Genomic DNA, 17112 nt, shown 5'->3' on the forward strand with positions numbered 1-17112 from the left:
AATACGAAAAAAAACGTTAAGGAAGATTCTAAATCAAAAATTACGTTGGGGACGGTTTTGATTTTGACCCTCAACGTTAGGGACAAAACAATACTTATCCCTATAGTTATCATATTATTATTATTATTATTATTATTATTATTATTATTATTATTATTATTATTATTATTATTAAAAAAATTTTCGATTGATAATTGATAAGTAGTTTAATAATGTATTAAATATTGATTTTATATAACTATAATAAAGATATTTTTCTAAATTAGTATAATTATGTATTAATACTTAAATGCTAATTATAGTATAAGTATTATAAAGATATTTTTATAAAATAAACTTAGAAGAGAAAATGTACATTCATTTTGGCGGAAAAATGGATTCATGAGGATATTACGGGTGAATGCCATTGCGAATTTTCTACGAAGAGAATTGCAGAGAAGAGGAGAGGAGAACTTATTGTCTCACGTGATAGAGTTGATGATTGTGATACGATATAATAACAAGATGAGATGAAGGGTGGGGCCAAATGGTGATTTAATAATGCAAGTAGAGTGAATTAAATGTGTGGTCAAGGGGTTGTGTAGGTTATTTGGGACTGTCAGGTGTGTACGTCTGCATCTTCTTCTCCAACGTGCGCGCAACCAGATTCTCTTGTAGCTTTTACCCATCTATAATTTCACACGTCATCATGCACTATCAAATAGTCACGCTTAAATAAACAAATAATGTTTTGCTACACGATTTAAAATCAAAGGATGAGAAATAACTCAAATAATAAGCGATAGGATAAGAAATATTCACTCCAATATAATACAATCTGTGTTTTTTTTAAAGATAAATTAAGCATATTATTGTGATTAAATCACAAAGGACTATTTTTGTGCAAGCATTTCGTTTATTATGGGTATCGAAACTTTTTCTATTAGAATAGAAAACATACTATTTTTTATTAAGCATATATTGATTAAATCAAAGCTTACTGTTTAAATTTGTGAGAATCTTAGCAATCTTAACAAGAGAGAAAAGCCGCGTCAATTGATAAGCTTGGAAAATTAAATTACAACCTTAGCTTGTGCATGCAAAAGTTCAACGCCCAAAAAATCTATGATTAAAGTAACAAAGTAAGACCAAAATAAATACAATACTATTTTTATAAAATGAATATTATACAATATAAAGCAAGACCAAAAAATCTATGAGAGGATGGCAGCGGGAACTCAGAGATGGTGTCGAGGTGAGACCTCCAGAGAGTAAGACGGCAGGGTCTGTTAGTGCTTGTGTGAGTAGGGGTGGAGAGCTTTTGATCTGCTGCCTCATCTCGACACCATCTCTGAGTCCCTACCGCCATCCTCTCAGCATCTGTAACCGTTCTCATGGTGAAAAAAAAAAGAAAGAAAGGAAGAGTATTAGTATCTTTTCTATTTAGATAACAATAAAAGGACAAATTTTATTAGCCTGAAAATTGATAGATCAAATTAATCAAAAAGTAAAAACTAGAGGAATAACAAGCGCAATTACCCGTGCCATGCACGTGCCATGCACGTGATAAGATCGAATAAAATATCAAAATGATAATTAAATAACAACAGAAAAATAGAATTATAAAATTTATAAAAAACAATAATAAATAAAGCAAACCCCTAATAAAATTTTCGTTAAAAATTTAAATTGTAAACAAATTAAAAAATTGGTATCAGGGTCAAATTAATAATTTAAGAATATAACTCATTTAATAATCTATGTCATGTGTCAAAAATCTAATATATTATAGTCTATTCAACGAATGGACCGTGCCGGGATGTACCTAGTTCGCATCAATGTTTTTCATGGAATCCAGTCACGTGTGCTTGAAGATACTTTTTATGTAATAGTGGTATATACATATGTACATAGGATTAAGGAGGGGGCGGGGGCCTAACATGGTGTTTAATGTTGGCCCCAATAGTGCTTCTTCAAGGTACAATCTCACTTATCCTACTTTGACTAGAAAACAAGCCATTTTTCAATCCACTTGTTTAATCAACCAAATAAAACAGACTAAAATATTATGATAAAGAAAAAAAAACAGACAAAGAATAGTAAATTTTTGTCATGCTTGTATATAATAACAAACAAGTGTAATTACCCGTGTCATGCACGTACCATGCACGTGATAAGATCGAATAAAATATCAAAATGATAATTAAATAAAAACAGAAAAATAGGATTATAAAATTTGTAAAAAATAATAAAAAATAAAGCAAACCTCTAATAAAATTTTTATTAAAAATTTAAATTGTAAACAAATTTTAAAATTGGTATCAGGGTCAAATTAATAATTTTAAGAATACATTGGTACTTTAGTTTACTCTATTGATCGAATGGCATCCATCAAAGAAAAATGATATTTCACCTAAGAAAGGTTAAGCTTTTGGTTGTCCATAATGTGATTTCCATTTAACTGCATTTCTCATACATAAGTGTGCTTAGTTGCTTAGTGCTTTATGTAATTTGCCAACTTATTAAATATGGAAGATAAATGCAAGTGAGTTTTAGAATAAAAAATGTAGGGAGAGAAAAAATATATATAAGGAGAAAAGAAGAAAGCGTGTGTATTGTGGGTAAGAAATGGAAGGATGTGGAGAATGAAGAAGAGCAGTGGCGGAACTTGAAATAAAATTTTGGGGGGGCCAGATAGAAGATAATTATCAAAATGCTTTTGATATGTACCCCATTTAAAATAAGCTCGTCTAATTTCATCTCTCTGATTTGGGTGATATTGCCAAATTTAAAGCCGTTTTTCAAGGTCTTGTTCCAAAAAATTAAGGTTAAAGTTATTAGATGTAACTTTTTGAACTTTTGAAGGTTGTATCTCACTTTCTTCATGATTCATTAAAGTAGAAGAACTATCTACAGGTGTTGATATTGTAAAAGTTACATGTTCTCCTTCTTAAATATTAGCCTTTCTCTTAAAAAATGTATCAATTCTTTGATTTTTATTATTATTTTATATAAAAATTTGAATATATATCCTGTAGAATATGTAAAAAAGAAGTTAGAAGGACAAATATTAAAATTTATAATATTTATTAAATTTTTTTATCAATTTATATAAATACAATAATATTAATACTTATCGAATATTCTATTATTTTTTATCATATAAAAAATTAAATTAAATAAATAGTAAAATATAAAATAATATTAAATTAAACAAATAAAAATATCTAATTTTTTATATTTGAACTTAAAGGTAAAGAGAGTGTTGTTTATTGAATTTATTAGATATTTTAAGTCATAGTAAAGTATTTAAGCCAATTGAACTATTTTTTATCTTTTAAAAAAGTACTACTAATTTTTTTATAAAAAATTTGGGGGCCATGGCCCCCCCTTGTCTGAACTAAGCTCCGCCACTGAAGAAGAGTATAAGGGGATGTATATCATGCATCCTGCCATGCAGGGCACTGGACGTGATACGAATAGTTCATTCCAATGGCAGAGTTGAAGAGATCACCACTCGCACCATCAAGGCTGCTGACGTCATGAGAGCTCATTCTAAGCATGTCCTCAAGAACTATTCTTCCCCCAACCTCCTCATCGTTCCTCCCACGCTGAACTCCGTCACGGCAACATCTATTTCCTCGTTCTCCTGCCTCCCCCTCCCAACCAACACGCTGCAGAAGCAGATCAGAAACTCTCCATCCCCACTCACACAAGCACTAGCAGACCCCGCCGTCATACTCTCTGGAGGCCTCACCTCGACACCATTTCTGAGTCCCCGTCGCCATCCTCTCACCATCCGTAACCGCTCTCATGGTGAAAAAAAAAAGAAAGAAAGAATACTAGTATCTTTTCTATTTAGATAATAATAAAAGGACAAATTTTATTAGCCTTAAAATTGATAGATCAAATTAATCAAAAAGTAAAAACTAGAGGAATAACAAGTGTAATTACCCGTGCCATTCACGTGATAAGATCGAATAAAATATCAAAATGATAATTAAATAAAAACAAAAAAATAGAATTATAAAATGTATAAAAAACAATAATAAATAAAGCAAACCTCTAATAAAATTTTTATTAAAAATTTAAATTGTAAACAAATTAAAAAATTGGTATCAGGGTCAAATTAATAATTTTAAGAATATAACTCATTTAATAATCTATGTCATGTGTCAAAAATCTAATATATTATAATCTATTCAACGAATGGACCGTGTCGGGATGTACCTTGTTCGCATCAATGTTTTTTATGGAATCCAGACACGTGTGCTTCTAGATACTTTTTATGTAATAGTGTTATGTACATATGTACATAGGATTAAGGAGTGGGCGGGGGCCTAACATGGTGTTTAATGTTGGCCCCAATAGTGCTTCTTCCAGGTACAATCTCACTTATCCTACTTTGACTAGAAAACAAGCCATTTTTCAATCCACTTGTTTAATCAACCAAATAAAACAGACCAAAATATTATGATAAAGAAAAAAAAAACAGACAAAGAATAGTAAATTTTTGTCATGCTTGTATATAATAACAAACAAGTGTAATTACCCGTGTCATGCACGTGCCATGCACGCGATAAGATCGAATAAAATATCAAAATGATAATTAAATAAAAACAGAAAAATAGGATTATAAAATTTGTAAAAAATAATAATAAATAAAGCAAACCTCTAATAAAATTTTTATTAAAAATTTAAATTGTAAACAAATTAAAAAATTGGTATCAGGGTCAAATTAATAATTTTAAGAATACATTGGTACTTTAGTTTACTCTATTGATCGAATGGCATCCATCAAAGAAAAATGATATTTCACCTAAGAAGGGTTAAGCTTTTGGTTGTCCATCATGTGATTTCCATTTAACTGCATTTCTCATACATAATTGTGCTTAGTTGCTTAGTGCTTTATGTAATTTGCCAACTTATTAAATATGGAAGATAAATGCAAGTGAGTTTTAGAATAAAAAATGTAGGGAGAGAAAAAATATATATAAGGAGAAAAGAAGAAAGCGTGTGTATTGTGGGTAGGAAATAGAAGGATGTGGAGAATGAAGAAGAGCATAAGGGGATGTATATCATGCATCCTGCCATGCGGGGCACTGGACGTGATACGAACAGTTCACTCCAATGGCAGAGTTGAAGAGATCACCACTCGCACCATCAAGGTTGCTGACGTCATGAGAGCTCATCCTAAACATGTCCTCAGGAACTATTCTTCCCCCAACCTCCTCATCGTTCCTCCCCACGCTGAACTCCGTCGGGGCAACATCTACTTCCTCGTTTCCCTGCCTCCCCTCCCAACCAACACGCTGCAGAAGCAGATCAGAAGCTCTCCATCCCCACTCACACAAGCACTAGCAGACCCCGCCGTCTTACTCTCTGGAGGCCTCACCTCGACACCATTTATGAGTCCCCGCCGCCATCCTCTCGCCATCTGTAACCGCTCTCATGGTGAAAAAAAGAAAGAAAGAAAGAAAGAATATTAGTATATTTTCTATTTAGAAAACAATAAAAGGACAAATTTTATTAGCCTTAAAATTGATAGATCAAATTAATCAAAAAGTAAAAACTAGAGGAATAACAAGTGTAATTACCCGTGCCATGCACGTGATAAGATCGAATAAAATATCAAAATGATAATTAAATAAAAATAGAAAAATAGAATTATAAAATTTTAAAAAAACAATAATAAATAAAGCAAACCTCTAATAAAATTTTCGTTAAAAATTTAAATTGTAAACAAATTAAAAAATAGGTATTAGGGTCAAATTAATAATTTAAATTGTAATTAAACTCCATTCAAATACTGTGTATTTCGGAAATTTCAGTACCAAATCCTTAGGCACAGAAGAACTCACCTTGAAAAATATCTGAAGCATAGCATCTCAGATTAAGGATAGCCCTACAGTTACCAAGTAATTCCACTAGTGCAAATAAAAGGAGAATTCTATGACACAACAGCCTTTTCCTTTTCTTTTTCTTTTTTCTCTTGTTGCCCATACTCATGCACTTAGACTAGCCCTGAAATAAAATATTATATATATACGTCTGCATTCTCATTCCCATTCCCATTCCCATTCCCATTCGGCCATTCCCATCTCTATTTCATCCTTTGCTTACTATCGGCACAAACTTCCACTTTTACCCCATCTTCTTCTCCAACGTAGCTTTAATAATGAAGAGCATAAGGGGATGCATATTATGCATCCTACCATGCGGGGCATTGGACGTGATACAAATAGTTCACTCCAATGGCAGAATTGAAGAGCTCACTGCTCGCACCATCAAGGCTGCTGACGTGATGAGAGCTCATCCTAACCATATCATCAAGAAATATTCTTCCTCCAACCTCCTCATCGTTCCTCCCCACGCTGACCTCCATCGCGGCAACATCTACCTTCTCGTTCCCCTCCCTCCCCCTCCCCCTCCCAACCAACACGCTGCAGCAGTACATCAACAGCTCTCTATCTCCACTCACACAAGCACCAGCAGCCGTCTTACTCTCTCGAGGCCTCACCTCGACACCATCACAGAGAATATAGATGAACTGATAGAAGAACGATAGAAACTGTTCTTCTTAGTTGCGCCTTTCTATATGACATCTTCTGGGTATCAATGCACCACAACCAAGGCAAATATAGCTAAAGAAGCTGGTGCTTCAGCGATCCTCATTACAAATAATCGGACAGGTGTTTGCATGTAACTTGCTAAAAATTCTTTTTGGATCTCGCTTTCTTTCATTTTGTTTCTTCATTATGGTTTCAAAATTAGAGGAGATCCTGTGGATTCTAGCATTTGGAAATGTTAAATAAAAAATTTTTGTTCATTATTTGTTTGCTTGAGTAAACACAGATGTCGCAATAAAGGGTTATACTATATTTCGTTTTAAGCAACTGTTCTCTGTCTCTACTGTGCAGAACTTTTCAAGATGGTTTGTGAAGAGAATGAAACTGATATTGATATTGGAATTCCTACTGTGATGCTTCCACAAGATGCTGGTGAAAACATTAAATTGCACTCTTAAGTGTCTGTGCAGTTATACTCTCCGCTGCGCCCATTAGTTGATGTAGCGGAAGTGTTTTTATGGCTTATGGCTGTTGGTACCATTCTCTGTGCTTCTTATTGGTCTGCCTGGACAACTAGAGAGGCTGCTGTTGAGCGTAAGAAGCTATTAAAGGTTACTTGGTTCCTTTTCATGCCAATTTTATATATATATGCTATTATTTTTTGTTCTAATTTTGCTCCTTCGGAAGAAAGTTTTCTTCTCATACTTAAAAAGGCATCAATCCAGCTGTTGATACATAGTCATGTTTAACTTGCAGGATGCTTCGGATGAATATTTGAATACTGAGAATGCTGGTTCTACTGGTTATGTAGAAATCAGTACCATGGCAACAATTTCTTTTGTTGTGATCGCTTCTTGTTTCTTGCTTATGCTTTACAAATTAATGGCATCCTGGTTTATTGAAGTTCTGGTGGTTCTATTTTGCATTGGTGGTGTTGAGGTGAGTTATTCTTTTCCAGACTTTGTTCCAGTTTATTACGATCACTCCCTCACGCCTCCTTTTCGTGTAGATTAGTATTAGTAATCCATTATTGATCATTTCATAGTAACGAATTTCCTTTAAACTTTTAGGTACAAACATTTTTCTAACTGTCCAACTCTTCACAGTTCACATATGTGGCTGATAATTATGTTGATTGCTATCTTCTTTTTTCATTAGTAAATGTCGTAGATAGGGTTTGTTAACGCAAGCATTAAGTAACTAGTTAAGGAATCAAAACATAAGCATTTTTTATCTTATAAATCTAAGAAGCATGTAGTCCGTCCTTTTGACAAAACTCTTTTTGATTTAGCAGAGAAGTCATTATATTTTTTCATGTGATTTCAGGGACTGCAAACTTGCTTGGTGGCTCTGTTATCATGGTAAGTCTTCTACTCTTGTAGGTCGATTTGGCAATTGATTTATAGGGTTATGTGAGAATGAGTCACTGTCATGTTAAGTTTTTGCTGCTTAGTGCCATGGTTTATAGATATGGAATTGACAACCAAACGTTTATAGTTTCAGATGGTTTCAACATGCTGGGCAAACATTTGTAAAAATACCCTTCTTTGGAGCTGTCTCATATTTGAGACTTGCTATGACTCCCTTCTGCATAGTATTTCCCGTTCTTTGGGGAGTTTTTCGACATGTATCTTTTGCATGGATTGGACAAGATATTCTTTGTGCCTGTATGTAATAGAAAATAAATAGCAGGATGGGCTTGTATGTAATAATGTTGTATCTGTGTGCATTGATTGCTTGAGTTTTGAAAGAAGTTTCTTACTCTGATCCATTTCTGTGTTGACAAATTGTTAAAAATTGGGTTGTGATCATATATTCATTTTTGTACTCCTAATGTGACTTTCAGACTCTGTAGTTGTTGGAGTAATTTTTTTTCTTCACATAAGTAATGATTTAAAACTCATTCCATATAAGATGAGATTGAAGAGAAGAGTGCAATTCATGGGTCTGGATTGATCATTTGGAAGATGATTTTTCCTTTTGCTACCCATTTGGTTCATGATTGCATGTGATATTTTGTTATATTGATGATTTTCTCCTTTTTCCTCTAAATAATCAATATTTACAACTTGAGTAAGACTATTTCATGAAGGGTGACTTGGGATCTTGGAAGAAATAGAGGAAGAAAATGACTTAAATGAGTAAAACAAGGGACATGAGCCAAGTCTACATTAATGATATTTCATCACAGAATACACTTGGAAAATGAAATTTATCCAACTTCAATTTCAATTTTAGTTATAAGTAACATAACCATAAAAATTGAAATTGAAATTGAATAAATTTCATTTTCCAAGTGTATTCTGTGATGAAATATCATTAATGTAGGCTTGGCTCATGTCCCTTGTTTTACTCATTTAAGTCATTTTTTTCCTCTATTTCTTCCAAGATCCCAAGTCACCCTTAATGAAGTAGTCTTACTCAAGTTGTAAATATTGATTATTTAGAAGAAAAAGGAGAAAATCATCAATATAACCAAATATCACATGCAATCATGAACCAAATGGGTAGCAAAAGGAAAAACCATCTTCCAAATGATCAATCTAGACCCATGAATTGCACTCTTCTCTTCAATCTCATCTTATATGGAATGAGTTTTATATCATTACTTATGTGAAGAAAAAAATTACTCCAATAACTACAGAGTCTGAGAGTCACATTAGGAGTACAAAAATGAATATATGATCACAACCCAATTTTTAACAATTTGTCAACACAGAAATGGATTAGAGTAAGAAACTTCTTTCAAAACTCAAGCAATCAATGCACAAAGATACAACATTATTACATACAAGCCCATCCTACTATTTATTTTCTATTGGCACAAGAGGCAGCCTCCAGCATCAAATTGTGCCAGGGGCCAAGGACCAATAATGAATAAAATTGAACAGTGAATTAGAAAAACAAATAAATAACTGACATGCAGCACTTTCCTAAGGCTTGTCAGCACCTCTCAAAATTGTTCAAGCCACAGGCCATTTGTGTGGGGGCTTGTAAGGAACCATTTTCCGCTGATTCCTTCTTGTTTGTGTGACAGTATCATGAGGTCAAGTCCTCTGCATAGATAAATTTTTAATTAGTGTAGTGAATCAAAAGACATAAGTGGATGAAATGACATTAAATACTATTATTTTTATAGCATGTTATATCAGAAAACAGAAAGCAATAATCATGGCAAAGTGGTGTATTAACTACACACTGAATAAACTAGAGAGTTATTCAGGGAAACAATAAACAAGTCAGTTACCAAATTCATCATGCCAATTCAAAAGGGTAAGGAAAGAAATCTCTCTGGCAATAATGCCCCATATCATGGTTCTAAAAGATGATACACATGGAAAGATGCAATTTTCACTCAGCTTCTCATATATAGCACATGCAACAAGCTTAACATATATTAAATATTAAGCAAGAGAAAACAAGTTTTAGCAGCTAAAGAAAGCGGAAATCGGCTCTAGGCAAGGTCATCAATAGCGGATTGCGGCTCATTGTGTTTTGTTAAATTTCTGCCACGCAATAGCGCTATTGCGCGAAGATAGCGGATATTTGACAACTTTGGCTCTAGCTGACCAAAATGTAGGAGCAAAAGCAAACTAGAATGATTTTAAAAGGACATAAAAAGGAGAAAACATTTTATTATTTGTTTTTTAAAAATGATTTAAAAAGTTCTACTAACAAGCATATAAATGGTAAACAACGTCACTAAAACAAACTCAGCGATGAACATACAAGCATTTCGTCTTAAAAAACTGTTTTCATTGGATGTAAAAGGCATTGCTTTTCTTTCTTGCCCCAATGACAACAGTTCCTGCATCCTCTCTGGCCAGTCAGAATTTAATATGCGGGCGAAATCTTCCACTTCCCTGCATCAAAGGGTATTGAGCAAATAAGATTTTGGCATATCAAATCACAAGAGTACATCAATATGAACATCATGCAGACATTTCTTCATATCAAACCCATGCCTTCTTTTATCCAAAGTGGCAGGGAAGGACAACACAGAAGGAGTTTAACAAGAATTTCATGATTATTGTGTAATGAGTAAAATATAGGCCAAGGCCCAATTAGGATAGTTTCATTAGTAATTGATTTACTATAAATAGATATTGCAGAAATATAATAGAAAATCACGAATTGAGTAATGAATATAGTTCCTTTTCTGGAATTCTTTTTATGGAATTATCTCTCTCCCTCTTAATTCTCTCTAAATTCCCTCTGATTGATTAATTCTTCTCTATTCCTACATTATACCCCTTACATTGGTGCTTTCATTAACCACCATTTTTCCATTTTCATGGTGGTTTGGCGATCTCACCTCCAATGGAGCAAATTGGAAGTGTAGCTGAATATTTTACTGCCTTTTTGTGTTATGTTCAAAGAGTAAATTTGAATGATGCTGAAATATTGAAGACATTTCTCAATGGATTGGAAACTTATATCCATAGAGAAATTATCTTTGATGATCCTAAAACTATTCGTGATGCTTTTTATTTGGCAAAGTATTATGAAGAACGCTGGAGCAATCCATTTTCAGAAATTTCAAAGCCAAAATTATCAGCTCAGCACCAGATCCAGAAAAGTTCATCAACAAAAATTTCCTATCAATCACTGTATCAAAGTCCAGAATCAGCGTTTCAAGCAAAAATTCAAATCCAGAATTCCATCGTAGACACCACAGAAAAACCATCGACAGAACACGAAATCAGAAATTCAAAAGCAGAATCATCAATCGAAACTCAAGATCATGCGAAATTACAGACTGCGGATACAGATATTACATCCTCAAGAATTCAACTATCTGATTCAATACCTCATCAACAGTTTTCAGCATCAACAACAGCAGTTCCAGATCTGCAAAGGGAGCTTCAGATTCAAGAAACGACCTCCCTGAATGCTGGACCGCGACCTCTGAACGCCAGCGATCGTACGTGGTGGGAAACAGCACCCGTTGCGGAGGACGATGACGTCCACGTCGACAGAACCGCTCGGAGCAGCGTGGCAGGCTAAGCATGGCCAGCAGTGGCGCCGAGGACGGCGCCGTCTCGAAGGGGAAGGTGGATGACACAGATCTATTGGATCGGGAACCGACACCAAAGCCACCTTGCAGGTTTACGGACGCTGTGGTCAGAGGCGGAGCAGCTGCAAGAAAGCCCGCACCAGAACCAAGACCGCGGAAGACGAACGACGCGGTGGTAATTTAGGGTTTAGGGCATGCGGCGCCTCCGCGAAGGGAAAGCTCGTGAAGGTTAGAAGAGGCGTTCTGTTCCGTTGTGTTCCCTCAATCGTGGCCAAGCCACCACCACTCACGGTGGCGGTTTTTCCATGGGATCGCGAGCATAGATGGAGCACAGAGAAGAAGCGGGACGAGGTGTTGTCTCCATGGGTGGCGATGGACCAAGCAGCAGCACAGGAGCCTACCCAGGCAAAGCAGACGGCGGAGATGCAGACTGATCAAGAGATGAGTGGTGGCTGTTTTGGGATGGTGCCCTCTCTTCTCAAGTGCAGCAACGAGAATGAGAAAGCAGAGCATGAGGAGCTGTTCCTTCCTCAAGTGTTGGGCCTTTCCCCAATGTGCCAAGCCCAATTTACCTCAACAAGAGTCCAATTCACATCAACAAATAGATTTAGGCCAACCAAAAAATATTTTAAAAAGAGGGAGGGCCTAGTTTTTTTTTAAACAGTGGGATCCTGGAGGTAATTTTTTATTTTAGACAGTAGAATAGGAATAGGAAAAAAAATGTTACTTTAAGATTAATTGTAATTAAGGTTTTTAAATTTTTTTTTCAACAACCTTGAGGGCAAGGTTGTCGTTAAGAAAAATGTAATGTAATGAGTAAAATATAGGCCAAGGCCCAATTAGGATAGTTTCATTAGTAATGATTTACTATAAATAGATATTGCAGAAATATAATAGAAAATCATGAATTGAGTAATGAATATAGTTCCTTTTCTGGAATTCTTTTTATGGAATTATCTCTCTCCCTCTTAATTCTCTCTAAATTTCTTCGAATTGATTAATTCTTCTCTATTCCTACATCATACCCCTTACATATTGCTACTTTGTTAAACTCTGTGTGTGTGAAATAAGCTTGGTCAATTATGGAAACTAAAGTATAGGACAGCCAGATGAACAAGTATCCCGCGATAACCTAGGATCTAGGAATGGGCTGCATCCAAAGGGCGTAATCTAGGCAGCCTAACCTAATAATTATATCAGTGGCTGATTCCACGGCTTGAACCCGTGACCTTGAGGTCACATGGAGACAACTCAATCGTTGTTCCGAGGCTCTCCTTCTATGGAAACTAAAATATCAAATGGGTAAATTCAATGATCATAATAATATTATTAAATACTCAATGAAAAACAAATTTTGGCCAAAAAACCAATAATTTTACCATAATGTACCTAGACAAATTTTGCAAAGTACCAGAATACAAAAAGTAATATTGTTAGATTAGAACTTTGTTAGTGTGTGTAAGATGAGTTGAGTCAGCTTAATTAGGTTTATGTTACTCTGACACAGTTTTAATCAGTTCAGGGAGCAAAAATAGAAAGCATTAAATAAACTTGTTAGGTAGTTAGTTATGGAGTTACATCTTGTTTCTGAAGTTAATTATTGACATAATCATAACACAAGTTCACAATCATAAGTAATCAATCATCATTTTCACTCTGAAACTTAGAGATTTCTTATTGTTTTTGTTGTCACTTTCCCACCCTTTCATATTTCTTTTTTGTTCCATTACGTTCTTCAATAGCAGGCATGCACACACAGATTAAAACAAGTTGCATTATTTATTGAAACATTTTAAACATACAAGATCAAGAAAAACCTATTGCTAGATTGCTAGGGATACAAAGATTACTAAAAATTCTCCAACATAGGAACAAATATAAAATAAACATTTGTCACTTGCCAATCCCAAACACAATGAAATCAATTTGGATATTGTCACATTGCCCTCTCTCTCATATATACACGAATGTGAGCACGTCATTTCACATGCAACCAGCAATACATGATTCAAGAAATACAATTTGTTGAAAGAAAGAGCTCATCAATCATTCTGATGCTATGTCCTCTCCATATGATAGAATAAAGATAATAGTGCAAGTGATCTGCCACTGCAACTATGCTAAAGATAATGAATGTCATCCACAAAAAGAAAAATACAACTTCAAATTTTAGCATGAAGTGTAAACACTGCACTTAGAATATAGTCTAGCCCCACCTGTCAAGTTTTTCTTGTAATGCAGGATCGATCTCCTCATCTATATCTCCATCATCAAACTCTCTAGGAACAAAAGTGCTGTCTTCTGTATTAGACTGAGAGGCCTCGGAAACTCCATTAGCTCCATCAGTTTGGGGTCTGATATTATGACCATTTATCTCCTATTAGAAGTAAAAAGCAATAAACACTTGGAACATATATAGTAAATAACTGAACTTGTTTTTTCAAATTTAACTTGAAGCCAAATTTGATATTAGATATTATGACTACCTTATTGTTCAGTTCAGAAGCTTCTTTCAAAGAAGAGCTCGTCTGTTGCTCTTTTCTTCTTCGGTTTTTCTTTTTATTCTTAGAATTTTTCATCTCCTTTGGATCTGTAACAAAATTTCTCACTATGAAAATTTTTGTCATTTTAAAGAGAAAATTTTGATACATTTTTTATTAATTTAAAATAATCAAAATTTTCAAAATCTGTAACAAAATTTCTCACTATGAAAATAGAATTTTTCATCTCCTTTGGATCTGTAAAATAGCTAAATATTTTATCAACACAAAAACTCAATTATTGCTATATTTTATTATAAATATAATTATATAAATTATTCTGTATTCACATATAAATAACCAATTTGTGTGCCATCTTTCTATGCCTACATAACATGATCCTAAAATATTATTGTTTGTCTCCTAGTGAATACGAAATATCTCCGTGTTTAACTCTTAAGTCTTAAGTCCTTTTTATACATAACAAAAGTAACAATATCTAAATTTATCTTTTAATTATTTCCAGAGTGGCCCCAAATAAAAAAGGAACAAGTCGTACACTATTTTATCGATTCAAAGATACATCACGCTGTTGTACGGTTTTGTGGTCCAACCTCCACTTGCACTAGTCATTTGACTCATTTTCCATTGAAAAGGGAGAAATCAAAATAGATAGAAAAATGATGTAAACATGCTTTAGTTTGAATACTTTTATGGAATAAAATTTTCACGGTATAATTTATTTATTATTAGTTGTTATAGTTATTTTCAATTTTATTATGTAAAGGTTATTCAAAATTTTTAATGTAATTTATTGATAATATAAAATAGTTTTAGATTTTAGTAGATATCAAACATATGATATTCATGGATATATTTAAAAAAAAGTTAAGGTTTAATTATTCTATTAGTCTTTATAATTATATTAAATTTTTAATTAGATTTCTATATTTTTTTATTTTGTCAAAAAATTAAAATTAACAAAATATTTTTTCTAAAAAATATACAATTAAAAATTTAATTAGATTTTTAATTATAAATACTTTTAATTTACAAAAAAAATATTCAATTAATTTTAATATTTTTTATATTAGAAATAACCTAATTATAAAACTAAAAAGTGTATAAAAAATCAATTGAAAAAACATATATAAAAATCTAATTATAAATTTGATAAAATTATAAAAATTAATAGAATAATTAACCCAAAAATTAATCACTCAAACATGGTGGATCACCACTTGTATTATTACTTTTAAATTTTATTATGATTTATGTTTGAATGCTTAAATTCTTACTTTTATTCTATTTTAAATGGTCTATTTTGACAATAATACCTTAACATGAAGAATGCTAAATTCCTTTAAAAAAAAAAGAGCAAAGTATCGTATTTTTTTATTATACATGTATTTATATATAAATATTTATTATTTAATTAATTTTTATACATATTTTATATTTTAATATTTTTTTTATATGAATATTTTATTTGATGATTATTTTTAATATATACGTAATATAATTAATTTATTATATTTAAAAAATAATTTTTAATGTGTATATACATAAAAACCTTGTGTATGCAATAATTTGAAACTTAAATACTCATTTTAAATATACCTTTTTAATTATAGTTATATTCTAATTATTATGAAAAAATATAATACGAATCACAGTGGATCTATGTTGTTTCTTCTTTAGAATTTAAATCATAATAACTTATGAATTATTCGATGAGTTAAATCTCAAATTGGTTCTTGAACTAAATTTGTAGTCGAGGTTTAATCTTATTTTTTAATTTGTAATTGCCTCAACTTTATTTTTGGTCTTAACAATATTGACTTTTGATCGTCTTTGAGGTATATTCTGACTAATATTCGTGAACAGAATGATGTCGTAGTTGGACAGAGGTTACGCGGGATAATCCATAACTATATTACAAAATTATTATAACTATTTAACTCAATTTAGTTCTTATAGTAGTTTATAGCTCTAATCCCAATTTGAACTCCAAAAAGTTGCGTCTACCATTAGAAGTCACTATCCTTCTTCTTTTCTGTCGTTGTTAGGCGTGTTTTGAAAAGGTGATAATGGGTGGAGGCAACAGCATTGTTGGTAGCTCCAACAACTGACGCTCTGAGAGAAGCTGTGAGAGGAGAACCACCAAAAACATTTACGAACGGCTTCCAGAGAGGTGTGGGTGTGGCAGCCGATCCGTCCTCAAATGGTCAAGGACAGATGCAAATTCAGAGAGGTCAACCAGTGGTTTTTGTTAATGTATGTAGCTAATTTCGTTGCTCTTTCAATATATAACATTTCTTCTCCATGGCCATGAAATGTGGTTGCAGAGTGTTAGCAAGAGGTGGTGTGATTTTTTTTTGTGGGCTGACAAAGTTCAGCATGAAGAAAAAATAATTGATAGAGCTGATCCTGGATTTGAAATAAAGGAATGGATAATAAAATTCATCAGAAAGATTGGAAGCTTAAAATCTGAAGTTAGGGCTCTAAAAGTGGCATTCTGTTTGTTGTTAGTTATTATGTTAGTAATTGAGACAGTTGTCTGCGTAGCATGAAAATGGTGAAGTTCAATTTAGATATTGTATAATAGAAAAGTCTAAATATGATGGTTGTACTTTATAAACAGATGAATAGAAATTATTAATGTTCTATTTTGTCATTGTTGTTGCTATCTTATAATTTAAAAATGAAGCTAAAGAACAGTAATAAAACGAAAATATTTACTAATAACATTCACACTATATAAAATATTTTTAAACTTTCGTGTGTCAAACTAGACACCATAAAAAAATATGTCACAGATAGAGTATTTAAATAAGAAACATAACACATACACTCTAACATAGACATGGAACTTAATAGCTCTAAAGGTAAATGTTTAAAACCAAAATGTCACCACCAAAATATCTCGATGCATTAGTTCAATTCTTGGAACTTTTTAGTGGCTTGAATTTCGGAATTGGTACAAATCACATGAAACTGCTCAGTTTTAAAGTTGTAGCTACAAATACACCAACTATTGGATTAATAAGAGCACTTGTTGCTAATG

The 17112-nt window shown here is 32.8% G+C and overlaps 1 long non-coding RNA gene and 1 pseudogene across 1 annotated transcript; one reads left to right on the top strand and one right to left on the bottom strand.

Annotated features, from left to right (window-relative positions):
* Positions 1-6577: 6577 nt before the first annotated feature.
* LOC107637111 (signal peptide peptidase-like 4) overlaps positions 6578-17112 on the top strand; it is a 32595-nt pseudogene continuing 22060 nt past the window's right edge.
* Positions 9473-11631, bottom strand: LOC107635022 (uncharacterized). The gene is made up of 3 exons (XR_001619098.2): positions 11359-11631; positions 10278-10411; positions 9473-9604 (listed from the first exon to the last, which is right to left on the bottom strand). It is a non-coding gene; the product is annotated as an uncharacterized LOC107635022 (long non-coding RNA).

This window comes from Arachis ipaensis, chromosome B4, assembly GCF_059453495.1.
Source record: "Arachis ipaensis isolate K30076 ecotype BB chromosome B4, ASM5945349v1, whole genome shotgun sequence".
Taxonomy (NCBI): Eukaryota; Viridiplantae; Streptophyta; class Magnoliopsida; order Fabales; family Fabaceae; genus Arachis; species Arachis ipaensis.